Consider the following 15,083-nt stretch of genomic DNA (forward strand, 5'->3'; position numbering starts at 1 on the left):
AATAGTAAAGGTAGTAAAAATTTAAATATTTGGTAAAAATCTAATGTAAATAGTGCATGTTCACAAATTCATAAATCAGATCTACGTAGATAGCCCCACTTCCCGAATAAAGCCCAGTACCTTCCCAGGGTCGACATTATCAAATAGTGTTTTTAAATTAGTGGCTCTAAAATTTTCTCCCTGACATCCTGGTATCTGGGGCAATCAATGAGGATATGTTCCACGGTGAGGCGAGAGTCACAGTACTCACAAAGTGGGGGCTCCTCTCTCTTCAGCACAAAAGAGTGCGTGATGTAGGTGTGGCCAATCCTAAGTCTGGACATGGTCGTGCTACCACGCCTTGTCAGACCCTTAGATGTGGGCCGCCACCTGACATCCGCCACAATCTGCCTGAGTTTACTGTGAGTCTCAGCCTCCAATCGGTTCTGCCACTCTCGATAGGTGGCAGAGGCAATACTTTGTCTTAGGTCCGAGCAGAGAATTTGGGTTCCTGACACCGCATGATTTAGGGCTCTCTTTGCTTCTCTGTCTGCGGCTTCGTTTCTCTCAATGCCAACATGGGAGGGGACCCAGATGAAAATGACATCACTACGGTCGGCTGTTATTTGGTCCAACAGCTTCAGGCTCTTATGTACCAATGGGATGTCAGTCTTCATCCGCCCCAAAGCTTGCAATGCAGATTTGGAGTCGGAGCAGATTATAAATTTCCTCCTTTCTGATGCTTTAACGGCCATAAGTGCAAGCGATATGGCATGCAATTCGGCCGTAAAGATGGAGCAGCCATCGGGGAGTCTACGGGAGATTGTTTTGTTCCGAAAGGAGCAGGCACACGCGACCATTCCCTCCTGGGTCAGAGCTGTCTCTTCCCGGTTTAGGTATCGGTATAACTATGGCTTTCCTCCAGCTGTTTGGGAAAGCGCCTGTTTGCCACACACAGTTATAGACCCCTAGCAGGACTGCCAATGAGGGTTCGGGAAGGTGATTGAGGAACTGGTAATGGATTTCATCTTCTCCAGGCGCTGTGTCATGTGACTTGTCCAGCGATTCCCTCAGTTCCTCAAGCGAGAACGGTTTGTTGTAGTCTTCATTGTTCTCTGACCTGAAATCAATAGGGTGTCTTTCCTCCCTGGTTTTGACTTTTTGGAACTCTGTAGTGTGCAGTGGATGACTTTTCTGCTATTGAGGTTGCAAGGCAGTCAGCTATTTCTCTGGGGGACGTGACAGTTCGCCCTTTGGTTTTTCAGATGCCCTATTGCATTTGATTCTTTCCCTTTGATTCGCCTTACTGCCTTCCAAACCGCTCTAGCAGAAGTTTTGGCATCCAGACTGCCGACAAAACTTCTCCAGGAATTCCTTTTGGCTGACCGTATGGTTTGTCAAGCCTTTGCTCTAGCTATCCTGAATAGCTTTAGGTTTTCCTGGGAAGGATTCTTTATAAATGCAGCCAGTCGTTTTTTCCTATCGCCAATAGCACTTTTGCAAGCTGTATCAAACCATCGTTTGCTAGGCCGTTTTGGATTTGCGGATGTTAGGGGTACAACTTTCCTGGCTATACTTAGTAGCTTGCTAGCAAAGGTATCAGCTGGGTTCTGCTCATCGAGGATATTTTCTGTGATATACTCGGAGCATCTTTTTTGGAATTGTTCCCAATCGGCATTATTCAGTTTCCACCGCTGAGGTCGTCCCAATGAGGGGAGATTGTTAGTAATGATGATTGGGAAGTGATCACTTCCCCGTAGATCATTGCTAACTGACCATTTAAAGTCGTCCAGAAGTCCGGGGACGCATACGGTGAGGTCAATGCATGTGAATGATCCAGTTCCTGGGTGCAAGTAGGTCGGTGATTCATCATTAACTATGCATAAATCATGTTGGAGGAAATATCCTCCAGCATACGACCTCTTGTGTCGGTATTGTTGGATCCCCACATGGTGTTATGGGCATTGAAATTCCCAAGGATTAAATAAGGCCGGGGGAGTTGTTTCAATAGGTCCTCCGTGTCTGTTGGGTTGAATGGAGCGCCTGGTGGTAGATACAGGCTGCAGCAAGTGATAACTTTGTGAAGGGTTATCCTAGCTGCTACGGCCTAAAGTGTGGTCTGTAGTTCTACCTTCTCATGGGGGATGCTATCCTTCACAAGGATACAGACTCCACCTGATGCTCTCTCTGCATCCTCAACATTCTTGCTGTAAGCACTGTAGCTTCGGAAGCTGATGCTATCTTTCAGAAATGTTTCCTGTAAGCAGACAGCTACAGGAGTCTCAGAGTCCATCAGTAGCTGCATTTCCTCATAATTGGCCTTGAGGCCTCTACAATTCCACTGTACAATTCTGGAATCCATGGCTTATTCTAGATGACCTACTTGGAGCTATTTGGCCTTAGGAGGCCCCCGGAGGGGTTTCCCTTTATTCCAGTGACCTTGGTATTTTTATTCTTGGGTTTGGATGGAGAGGAGGACAACCCCCTTTTGGGGGAAATCTTTCTCTCTGGAGAGGGGAGATCCCTCTGGTTAGAGCGGAGGTTATTTCCTCCTCTAGGGAGTTGGTCAACCTCTAATTCGGTAGAGGTTGGGGTGTCTGGCTGGGTTCTCTGAGGAGAACCTGTGTCAGACATGATGTCTCCGGGTTCTCCCGGAGTGATTGTTTTGACATGCTGCTCAGTCTCCATGCTCTCATCAGCGAGCAAAGAGAACCTGTTCTTTAGCATGACAACAGGGCTTTCCTTTTTCTTCGGAGGTGTGTTCTTTGGCGGTGTTTTTTTCTGAGTTGGAGGAGGAGGAGGGGGTGGTGGGGTCAATATGTCCGTCTGTGTGGCTATGGATCTTCCTATCTTAGCAACAGCCTGGGCGTAGGTCTTTGTCAAGCCGAATTGGCCCTTGGGTAGGGCCAATACAGCCGATTTCGCCTGGCTGAAGGTACATCCATTTCTTGCCTTGTACTCCTGTACGGCAACCTTCTGTTTCCACACAGGGCAGTCCTTGGAGTAGGCTGAGTGGCCAGCGTGACAGTTTGGGCATTTGAACTTGGCTGTGCAGCCCTTGTCCTCATGACCCTTCCAGCACATCTGGCACACACAGTGTTCCTCTTGCAGACTGCCGCGCCGTGTCCATAAACCTGGCACTTGAAGGACATCATGGGGTTAGGTATGTAGCGCCGGGCATGGGTGACTCCTTCAATGCCCTCCACCATTTACTTTTCGGAACATTCAAGTAGGTCCCTAGAGCTGATTACACCTCTGCTGGTGTTCAGACTCTTGTGTGGCATGACTTCCACTTGGAGATCACAGAGTTGATTGTTGTTGTTGATTTGAGGCACATCGGCACAATTTAGGCCATGTCGTGCCTGCAGTCCCTCAAGGACCACTCTCTCTCTAAACAACAAGGGCCAGATTCTATACAGTCATATAATTAAAATCAAGGTCTATTCACAGTTAAAATAGTAAAGGTAGTAAAAATTTAAATATTTGGTAAAAATCTAATGTAAATAGTGCATGTTCACAAATTCAGAAATCAGATCTTCGTAGATAGCCCCACTTCCTGAATAAAGCCCAGTACCTTCCCAGGGTCGACATTATTAAATAGTGTTTTTAGATTAGTGGCTCTAAAATATTTCGCCCTGACATCCTGGTATCTGGGGCAATCAACGAGGATATGTTCCACGGTGAGGCGAGAGTCACAGTACTCGCAAAGTGGGGGCTCCTCTCTCTTCAGTACAAAAGAGTGCGTGATGTAGGTGTGGCCAATCCTAAGTCTGGACATGGTTGTGCTACCACGCCTTGTCAGACCCTTAGATGTGGGCCGCCACCTGACATCCGCCACAATCTGCCTGAGTTTACTGTGAGTCTCAGCCTCCCATCGGTTCTGCCACTCTCGATAGGTGGCAGAGGCAATACTTTGTCTCAGGTCCGAGTAGGGAATTTGGGTTCCTGACACCGCATGATTTAGGGCTCTCTTTGCTTCTCTGTCTGCGGCTTCGTTTCCCTCAATGCCAACATGGGAGGGGACCCAGATGAAGGTGACATCCCTACGGTCGGCTGTTATTAGGTCCAACAGCTTCAGGCTCTTATGTACCAATGGGATGTCAGTCTTCATCCGCCCCAAAGCTTGCAATGCAGATTTGGAGTCGGAGCAGATTATAAATTTACTCCTTTCTGATGCTTTTACGGCCATAAGTGCAAGCAATATTGCGTGCAATTCGGCCGTAAAGATGGAGCAGCCATCGGGGAGTCTACGGGAGATTGTTTTGTTCCGAAAGGAGCAGGCACACGCGACCTTTCCCTCCATTTTGGATCCGTCTGTGTAGATGGTGCCACAATCTCCGTAGCTCTCCTGCAGTTCCCTAAAGTGGACTTGTAGTATGCTTGGGTCTGTATTTTCTTTTTTGAAATTAAGGAGGGATGGAGATCACAGAGTCTTCTGCATCTTGCCTTCTACTTCTACAAGAAGTTCCATTGATTTGTGTAGCTTAGACACACTCTTGGGCTCTCATACTACTGACTTGAGTCCCTTATAGATAAGGAAAGGGCTCAGCTTTGTCAGGCTTTTCCCCTTCTCTGTGCACCTGACCACAAAAATTATGGCCAGGTAGTACAGTTTTTTGTGGCCTCCTCCTTTTTTGCCTCAATACGGCGTCTCTTGCCCAGACTTAAATCTGGGGCAAGTAGTTTATTGGGGTTTTTTTTAATCCATATATATTTTCTTGTTAGTTCGGCACCTGTGCTCCCCACCCGCCATGGAGTCCAACAAGGGGACGGGCCATTCGGATGTCCAGAATGAGCCCGCCAGGGCTACACAGGTGCTATACTCAGTCCGATACAGCAGCTCCATGATTGACCCTCCAGCCACCGTCGACGACCTATGCTGGTAGCTCGGCATGACCAGCCGGTTGGCCCAGAGCGGGCCATCTGGGCCTCGGGGAACTTGGAGCCGAAGTATTGTGTTGTTGTGGTTTATCCTCAGATAGCCACCACTCAAACACCAGGATCTCTTTATCCCCCCTTACCCGTCGCAGTCCACGGCAAACGGACTGGTCTAGGACGTAGTGAGAATTTAAAGTTAAGGAGACAGTGTGATGATCAATGAAGGAAGACTTAGGAAAAGAGGAGGCAGACACAATGATAGAAAAGAAGTAGGGCACTTTTGAGCTCCAAAAGTGCTAAGGAAAGAGGAGCGCAGTTTAACGTCATGTCTCGGGACGCAAAACTAGCTCTGGGAGCGCAAAATCACATGTATGCCCTTCTCCGATCCATAACAAGTTTGTTGATTTCAGCCTTAGATGTGGGCCGCATGATTTAGGGCTCTCTTTGCTTCTCTGTCTGCGGCTTCGTTTCCATCAATGCCAACATGGGAGGGGACCCAGATGAAGGTGACATCCCTATGGTCGGCTGTTATTTGGTCCAACAGCTTCAGGCTCTTATGTACCAATGGGATGTCAGTCTTCATCCGCCCCAAAGCTTGCAATGCAGATTTGGAGTCGGAGCAGATTATAAATTTCCTCCTTTCTGATGCTTTAACGGCCATAAGTGCAAGCGATATGGCATGCAATTCGGCCGTAAAGATGGAGCAGCCATCGGGGAGTCTACGGGAGATTGTTTTGTTCCGAAAGGAGCAGGCACACGCGACCTTTCCCTCCATTTTGGATCCGTCTGTGTAGATGGTGCCACAATCTCCGTAGCTCTCCTGCAGTTCCCTAAAGTGGACTTGTAGTATGCTTGGGTCTGTATTTTCTTTTTTGAAATTAAGGAGGGATGGAGATCACAGAGTCTTCTGCATCTTGCCTTCTACTTCTACAAGAAGTTCCATTGATTTGTGTAGCTTAGACACACTCTTGGGCTCTCATACTACTGACTTGAGTCCCTTATAGATAAGGAAAGGGCTCAGCTTTGTCAGGCTTTTCCCCTTCTCTGTGCACCTGACCACAAAAATTATGGCCAGGTAGTACAGTTTTTTGTGGCCTCCTCCTTTTTTGCCTCAATACGGCGTCTCTTGCCCAGACTTAAATCTGGGGCAAGTAGTTTATTGGGGTTTTTTTTAATCCATATATATTTTCTTGTTAGTTCGGCACCTGTGCTCCCCACCCGCCATGGAGTCCAACAAGGGGACGGGCCATTCGGATGTCCAGAATGAGCCCGCCAGGGCTACACAGGTGCTATACTCAGTCCGATACAGCAGCTCCATGATTGACCCTCCAGCCACCGTCGACGACCTATGCTGGTAGCTCGGCATGACCAGCCGGTTGGCCCAGAGCGGGCCATCTGGGCCTCGGGGAACTTGGAGCCGAAGTATTGTGTTGTTGTGGTTTATCCTCAGATAGCCACCACTCAAACACCAGGATCTCTTTATCCCCCCTTACCCGTCGCAGTCCACGGCAAACGGACTGGTCTAGGACGTAGTGAGAATTTAAAGTTAAGGAGACAGTGTGATGATCAATGAAGGAAGACTTAGGAAAAGAGGAGGCAGACACAATGATAGAAAAGAAGTAGGGCACTTTTGAGCTCCAAAAGTGCTAAGGAAAGAGGAGCGCAGTTTAACGTCATGTCTCGGGACGCAAAACTAGCTCTGGGAGCGCAAAATCACATGTATGCCCTTCTCCGATCCATAACAAGTTTGTTGATTTCAGCCTTAGATGTGGGCCGCATGATTTAGGGCTCTCTTTGCTTCTCTGTCTGCGGCTTCGTTTCCATCAATGCCAACATGGGAGGGGACCCAGATGAAGGTGACATCCCTATGGTCGGCTGTTATTTGGTCCAACAGCTTCAGGCTCTTATGTACCAATGGGATGTCAGTCTTCATCCGCCCCAAAGCTTGCAATGCAGATTTGGAGTCGGAGCAGATTATAAATTTCCTCCTTTCTGATGCTTTAACGGCCATAAGTGCAAGCGATATGGCATGCAATTCGGCCGTAAAGATGGAGCAGCCATCGGGGAGTCTACGGGAGAAGATCTGGTCGTGATAGTGAACCATTGCTAGCATGCAGAAGAGTAGGAGGAGAGTGTTTATTTTGCAAAACAAAAAGGTTCGTAGAATTGCACAGGTCATGAACTTTTTTACCAGATTGATCAGTGTCATCATAGCCCCAGGAAGGTGAATGGGCATTTAGATCTCCAGTGTCTACAGTTATTGTCTCTCTGACATCTAAAGCCAGTTCTTGTTTTGGTGGATTATAAACATTGATACACTTGAAGCGTCTATTATTTTTCCAAATTTCTAATACCAAAGTGTCCGTCCTCCCCTGAATCAAGTCTGTGGACACTTTCTTGGCGACTAGAGCATTAGCCACCAATGTAACCAGGCCTCGGCAATCCCCACAGGAGCAGCGGAAAACAGAGTACCCGGGTATTGAGACACTTCTTTTTTCACCTGTCAGACATTCTTGTAGTAAGGCAACATCCACACACTTTTTGTGGAGCAGGTTAGTTATTTCAAGTATCTTTGGAATAAGTCCTCGGACGTTACATTGAAGGACTTTGAAAGTTTTAGTATCAGATTTGGAAATTTGTTTCCACCTAAATTAGTGTGAGGGATACTTACTTTCCCAGTATGAGGTGTTGGTGTTGGGTTACTTTTTTCTGAGACTTGGTTTTTTAATTATGTTTGTTTGGGGGGAAAGGGATGTTATCAGGTTTTGTGTGTTGGGAAGAATGGTAGCTCTTTTTTCACAACGTGGCCAGTTCTCCCTATGTACCAACGTTGCGAGGCAATTAGTAGCAAATTTTTCGATGCCAGGCCTAATGCCCTTTACCTGGCCAGCGGAGCCTGTTAGGGTCTGCTCAGACCCGCTTTTCTTTGTAATTTTACTCGACATTGGTATGGGTTCCTCCAGGGGGAGGAGATTTGGGTTGCCCCTTAGAGCGAGCAGTGAAAAACAGTCCAGACAGGAACATTGGACTATGAATCGATCGAAAGATCAGTTAATTCAACCACTCGCTCGTATGGGCAGGGTTTAATCCACGAAAGTGGAGTGAGGCAGGAGACCTTTTTTTAAAGCCACCAGTTTAGGGCCCGCAAATTTTGATGGCTTGACCCTCCACTAGTCTCCAGGGCGGCGGCTGGTCAGTTCAGCATTAGCTAAAGCCCCGACAGACACAAATCCCTACACCAGACGTGCGTGCAGGGGTTATTTCGATCAGAGCTTAGCATTACCCAGACCTCACCAGCAGAACTCTTCACCAGGAGAGCATGAGTTGGGGCTCCCACAACGTTAGCCTTTTTCAGAGCACCCTGAGAGCAAGGGTGGACTTACTCCAGTTACCAGGGGACACCACGAGTAGGTCGGCGGGCACTGTCCCCATCACAATGCATTAAATCCCAGTGTTGTATTGAAGTCTTGGAATGGCCAGGTATATAAACCACATGAAAAATTGAATCACTATTAGGTTAAGTTTTTTTATTGATTTATGTGTTGTCATCAATAATAAATAATTGTGCAAAGTTTCAAGAGAATGGGAATTGGGAGAAAAAAATCAACAATTATGACAAGAATGACAGAATGACTTGATATAATCTTGGTAAAAATTAATATATAACTTCGTTGACAGTTTTTTTTTTTTATATTTAAATTGCTTAAATTGCTCAAAGATGTACACAAATTTCAACAGTGATATTAATTTGTTTCCATGAGCTTAATCAATGGCCTTAGTATGATCATGCAAATTAAGTTATTTTACTTAAGATACTAGCAAACGAGATTAGGTCATATTAGATGTAGTTTAAATTATAATCTTAACTTCATTTGGTTTTTAAAAGAAAAGAGATTAGGCACTCAAGAGTAGATAAATTACATTTAACTTTCTAAATCATTTCTTTCAGAAAAAGACATTAACCAAACACACTGGAACTGTATTAATAACAAATTAAAGAAACTTTGCAAACAGAATGAAACCTTTTTAATAATAATAATAATAATACAAGCAGAGAGTAAATAAATTTCTCAACACAAAACCTTTTGACAGTAACCTCATCACGGCAATAAATAGCTGGGCCGTCCCAGTGCTCCTTTAAAATCCAAAAATAATCAAATGGACAGATACCGACCTACATGACATTGACAGACTCACGAGGAAATTATTAACCAAATTCCGATGTTTACACCCCAAGTCCTCCACCATAAGGCTATACCTGCCCCGGAAGGAGGGAGGCGTGGATTGCAGAACATCTTCAAACTGTGTAAGACGCAAGTTTCCAAAATACGATCAAAACTGCACGCCTCCAGCAATGAACTAGTTTCCTTCCTACGCTAATACGACTATGATGCAACCCCTCTGAACCTAAACAATGTTGATGTTAATGTCGGTTTGGACGACGTCGGGCATGAGATTCGCCAATGGGAAGAAAAAACACTCCACGGAAAATTCCCGGCTTTATTACATGGGGACAACATTGACAAGGCTGCTTCCTTAGCATGGCTAAAAGCAGGTCATCTCTACCCTGAAACGGAAGGCTTTGTCACAGCAATACAGGACAGAGTAATTAGAACAAAAAATTACGAGAAACATATCCTAAAACTCAATATTGTTGACAAATGCCGAAAATGTGGAAATGTGGGTGAGTCAATTGAAAACATAATGGGATGTTCAGCCCTATCGGAATCTGCCTACCTAGGTCGCCATAACTAAGTTGCAAAGCTAATACACCAACACTTGGCTTTGACACACAATTTGATCGGTAAGGATACTCCTCCATACTACAAATACTCACCACAAGAGGTTCTCGAGTCTACGGATCATCTACTGTACTGGGATAGGCCTATTTTGACTGACAAAACGGTAGATTTTAATCGCCCTGATTTGCTGCTCATCGATAAAAAAGAAAAGGCCGCTACCATTATTGACATCGCCGTACCACTATCTCATAATTTAAAAAAAAAACTGAGCTGGAAAAACAACGGAAATATGGGAGCCTTGGCTTGGAGATTAAGCGTTTATGGAAATTATCTAAAATAACAATATACCCCATTGTCGTATCAACCGAGGGAATAATAACAACTGACCTCACAGATACCTTCAAGGCCCTTGTCATTCCTAGGAACATTCTCGTTGCCTGTCAGAGGGCGGTACTTCTGCAGACCTGCCACATCACCAGAAAATTCCTCGGTGGAAACTGATAAAGGGACTACGATGAATTTTGTTTCCCTTTAACGAAACTCGACCCTGGCTTCGCCAGAGAATGAATACTCGCTCTTTTATAATAATAATAATAATAATAATCCAAACTAAAAACAACCTAATACCAGAAATGCCTGATGACGATTTCACAGCCGAAGAAGTCTCAGAAAGCTATATCAAAAACTCACAACTGGACTGCTCCTGGGCCGGACAATATACACAACTTTTGGCTGAAAAAACATGTACCACTAACATCATGTTTTAACGAGTTAATATCAGAACCGTCTTCAATGCTGTTAGAACTCACTGAAGGGAGAACATCTCTCCTCTCCAAAAAAAGGCGATCCGAATCAACCATCAAACTATGGCCATATCATTGTCTGTCAGTTGTGTATAAACTATTAACCTCACTTTTAAAAAATAAATTTTGCTATGGCCATAAGCTACGGTACTAGCAGTGGAACAACAAGGTTGCATTGAAGAGTCGATGGGCTGTAAATTACAGCTAACTATAGATGGTATTATATTGCACCAAGCTAATAGAAATTTACACATGTGTTACATCGACTACAAAAAAGCTTTCGATTCAGTTCCGCGTGATTGGCTATTAAAAACCCTGGATATTTATAGAATCAACCCAAGAATAAAACAACTATTGAAAGTCTGTATGAATAATTGGAAGATAAATCTGCACCTTAATCGTGATAAACTAGGTTCTGTGCACATAAGAAGAGGTATATACCAGGGTGACTCACTATCTCCACTCAGGTTCTGCCTAGCGATTAATCCTCTATCTACATTACTCCAAGACTCTACAAATGGTTTTAGGGTTGACACTAAATGTACAAAATGTGTGTCCCACTTATTATACATGGATGATCTAAAGCTCTATGCAGAAACCGAACAAAAGTTACACACCTTAATCAAAATGGTAAAATGCTTTAGTGACGATATCTGTATGTCTTTTGGCCTGGATAAGTGTGGCATCATAAGCATTAAAAAGGGCAAGGCAACGAACACCAACATTACATTTGAAGGTATCGAGGAATTGAACTCTGCCTCTCTTTATAAATATCTTGGAATAAACCAGAATGCCAAGATAAACCATAAGAAATTAAAAGAGGACTTTCTTAGTAAATATTAGCAAAGAGTTAATAAAATCCTCAACACCAAACTGTCTGGCAGTAATCTCATCACTGCAATAAACAGCTGGGCCGTCCCAGTGCTTCTTTACACGTTCGGTGTGATCAAATGGACTGACAGACTCACTAGAAAATTACTAACCAAATTTCGATGCCTACACCCAAGTCCTCCACCATAAGGTTATACCTGCCCAGGAAGGATGGGGGTCGTGGATTGCAGAACATCTTCAAATTGTGTAACATGCAAGTTTGAAAAATACGATAAAAACTGCTCACCTCCAGCAATCAATTAGTTTCTTTTCTACGCAAATATGACTCCGAAGCAACCCCTCTGAACCTACACAATGCTGATGTCAATGCACTGGCGGAACCGCGGGGGGGGGGGGGGGGGGGTAGGGGCGATCGACCCCCCCCCCGGGGGCGGACGAATTTTAATATAGAATTCACACAATTTGTATACGAATGTATTACTTATGTTAATAATATATACTAATTATTTATATTTCAACCTATTTTTAGATTATTTCGCCCCCCCCCCTCAAGTATGGTGACCGATTCGGTTGGGTCGGGAGGGGGTGATGGTATTAATCCCCCCCCCCATACACTTTCGGGTGGGGGGGACGGTCCAATTTATTTGTACAAATCAATGCTTGCTAACAGAATATATTAAATATCTATATGATTAAAACTTGTTATTTATATTTTAACCAATCTTTATATTATGTCGTTCCCTGTTTGCCGATTGGGGGGGGGGCGAATACCTCTACTGCCCTTCCCAAATAAGCCCTTTGAGTGGGGGTGGGGCGGTCCTATTTTTATGGAGAATCATAGTTTGTGAACAAAATTAGTTGAATATCTATATAATGTAAACTACGTATTGATATGTGAACCCATTGTATATTATATCGTACCACACCCTAATCTCAAATTTTATCATTAATAAATTTAAATGAAAAAGGGTTGTACCAGGTGGGAGAAGCGATACATGCAATCGCATTTCCCCCATCGGACAAACCAATACTTTTTCTTTTTGTATTAAAGTTAAGAAATTACAAAATTTAAAAAAATCTGTCAATAATATAATTTATATATACTATAAATTAAATTCTTATATCGAGTCGCCCCACCCCTATTCTTTAATGCCAATTGCAATCTTTAGCAGAAATTATTAAAGGAGCGAGGATTAATCGTTTTCATTCTACCGCCCCTACCATTTCCAGACAGAGTTTATGTAATTTCACATGAATTTATCATAATTATTTTAAGAAAGTTAGAATTCAAACCAATTTTTTCAGTATAAGAGTCATGATTGAGATGAGTTCTAAACTCAAATATCATCTACAGTCGCCTTTTCCCAACCTTTACTAAATCTGAACTTTTTGTAGTAAAATAAATTTGGGACTATAACTCAAAATTTGTACACATATGTCATTGAATATTATTTATCGAATAATTTTTTTTTCGGCGGCGATCCTCAAAGCCAAAATCTAAATATGTGGGGTATCTTATCTTTTCAAGGAACAAATCGGTTTTATTTGCAATGTATTAAGGGCCTATAAATTCATATTGGAATATTTTTCAAGTACATTATTCAAAAGGTCCTTTTTTAATAGTATGAATAATGAGCTTTAGGTCAGGAGAAGGCGTTTCTGCAGTGAAGAATGCAAGCAAACACTTTTGGCGTCGGGGCTTCGCCCCGAACTCCATTGATGAATAATGAGCTGTAGATGTCAGGAGAATGCGTTTCTGCTGTGAAAAAAGCAAGAAAACGCGTTTGGCGTCGGGGCCTTACCCCGAACTCCACTAAGGAACCTTATAGCGCTGCCCCAGTCGTTTTGTTTTTCGCTGAAGATTGAGAAATGCTGCTTTTTTTTAAATTCTCATATATATATATATATATATATATATATATATCATGGGCGTAGCCAGGATTTTTTTTCGGGGGGGGGGGGGTTTGGGGGAGTGAATTTTTTTCTCCCCCCCCCGACCCCCCCCCCCCCCCCGCGAAAAAAAAATTATATGTATTTATGTATGTGTGTGTGTGTACATAATCTTTATTAGATTCTGACCCTTCATTCTTTCGGAAGACGTTTATTGTGCCCTAGATTAGGTTCTTCCATGAGTTAGTGAAAAAATTGTAGATTCCCCGACATTACTAGCCCCGCCGCCAAGCACTATTTCTGATATTGAAAACCAACAAAATGCATATTCTGAGGTATCTACAGTGCATTTTCCTGCTATTAAAAAGTTCTATTTCAAAAACCTAATGTGCTATTCTTACTGACTTAGACCCTCCCTCGTCGTTCGGCGCATTTGCCATCAAGCTGTTTCCATAAAATTGTGGACTCCCCGCCATTAATATCAAGGGGGTCTGGGGGAGCGCCAGGAGCTCCCCAGCGCGGGGCGAAGCCCCGCCGCCAAGCACTATTTCTGGTATTGAAAGCCAACAAAATGCATATTCTGAGGTATCTACAGTCCATTTTAATGCTATTAAAAAGTTGTATTTCAAAAACCTAATGTGCTATTCTTACTGACTTAGACCCTCCCACGCCGTTGGGAGCATTTGCCATCAAGCAGTTTCCATAAAAATCTGTCACTGGTAATGTCTGAAGCCTCTTCCCACCTACCATGAGGACCTCCATGAATGAGTGGCGTCAAGTTGTACTAGGATATCATTGCAACTCTTCTTATGCGTAATTCATTTTGTCGGAGAACATGTCCCGCAAACCTTATGCGTCGTTCTCTCACAATCTTACTAAGGGGTCGACTCCCAGTTCGGCATAGGATTTCCTTGATTTAGATCCGATCTCTATAACTGACTCCTAAAATCTGTCTTAGCCATCTTTGTTGAGCTACATTTAGTGTTTTTCGATTTCGGCAGATGACTATTCACTGCAGTTTATTAATGGAGCCCTGCCACTGGTAAAAATGTGTAACCTCTCTTGAATACGCTCTTGGAATTAAGTGACTAGTTTGCTTTAGATTTTATATCGAAAAGAGAAGTTTTATCGTCAAAATCTTCTGTTGGGGGTTTTCCACCTCAAAATGCTCTGTAGGGGGATTTTAGACTCAAAACCATCTGGAGGGGTTTTAAACTTCAAAAAAAAAAGCCATCTGTAGAAGAAACTCAAAACCCCCGATTGGCTTGGCTACGCTCAAATAATTTTAGTGTGTAATTTGCTTTTTTTTTATATTGAAGATGTATTTTTAGCACCATACCCCTCTGAATGGGGGTTTAAACTCAAAACCCCTTTCGGCAACGCTCATAGCATTTTGAGTGCATAATTTGCTTTTTTCTTACACTGAAGATGGCGGGGGGTTTAAACCCAAAACCCCTTTGACTACGCTCATAGATTTTAGAGTGAGTAATTTTCTTTTATTTATATTGAAGAGGTACTTTTTAGCTTCAAACTCCACTGGAGGGGAGTTTAAACTCAAAACCCCATAGACTACACTTATAACATTTTTAGTGTATAATTTGCTTTTTTTTTTTTATTATTAAAGAGGTATTTTTTACCTTCAAACCTTTTACCTTTAAACTCAATACTGAGTCAAAACCCATTTAGCTACGCTCATAACATTTTGAGTGCGTAATTAGCTATTTTTTTATATTAAAGAGGGGGGTTTATCGTAAATTTTAGACGGGGTTTTAAAATCAAAATCTTCCTTAACTGTGATCTTGGAATTAGGGGATTTTCGTTTGTATTTTTTTTGTTTTGTTATATAAAAGAGGGGGAGATAACTGCAAAAACCCCAGGTAGGGGGTTTAAAACTCAAAACCCCTGGTAGGGGGTTTAAAACTCAAAAACCCTAGAAGGGGTTTTTAAACTCGAACCGCTC

General features: G+C 43.3%; 1 protein-coding gene across 4 annotated transcripts in view; it reads right to left on the reverse strand.

Annotated features, from left to right (window-relative positions):
• Nucleotides 1–15,083, reverse strand: part of LOC106072836 (uncharacterized) — a 34,754-nt gene that overhangs the window by 8,207 nt on the left and 11,464 nt on the right. The window lies entirely within an intron of this gene.

The sequence above is a fragment of the Biomphalaria glabrata genome, chromosome 2 (assembly GCF_947242115.1).
Source record: "Biomphalaria glabrata chromosome 2, xgBioGlab47.1, whole genome shotgun sequence".
NCBI lineage: Eukaryota > Metazoa > Mollusca > Gastropoda > Planorbidae > Biomphalaria > Biomphalaria glabrata.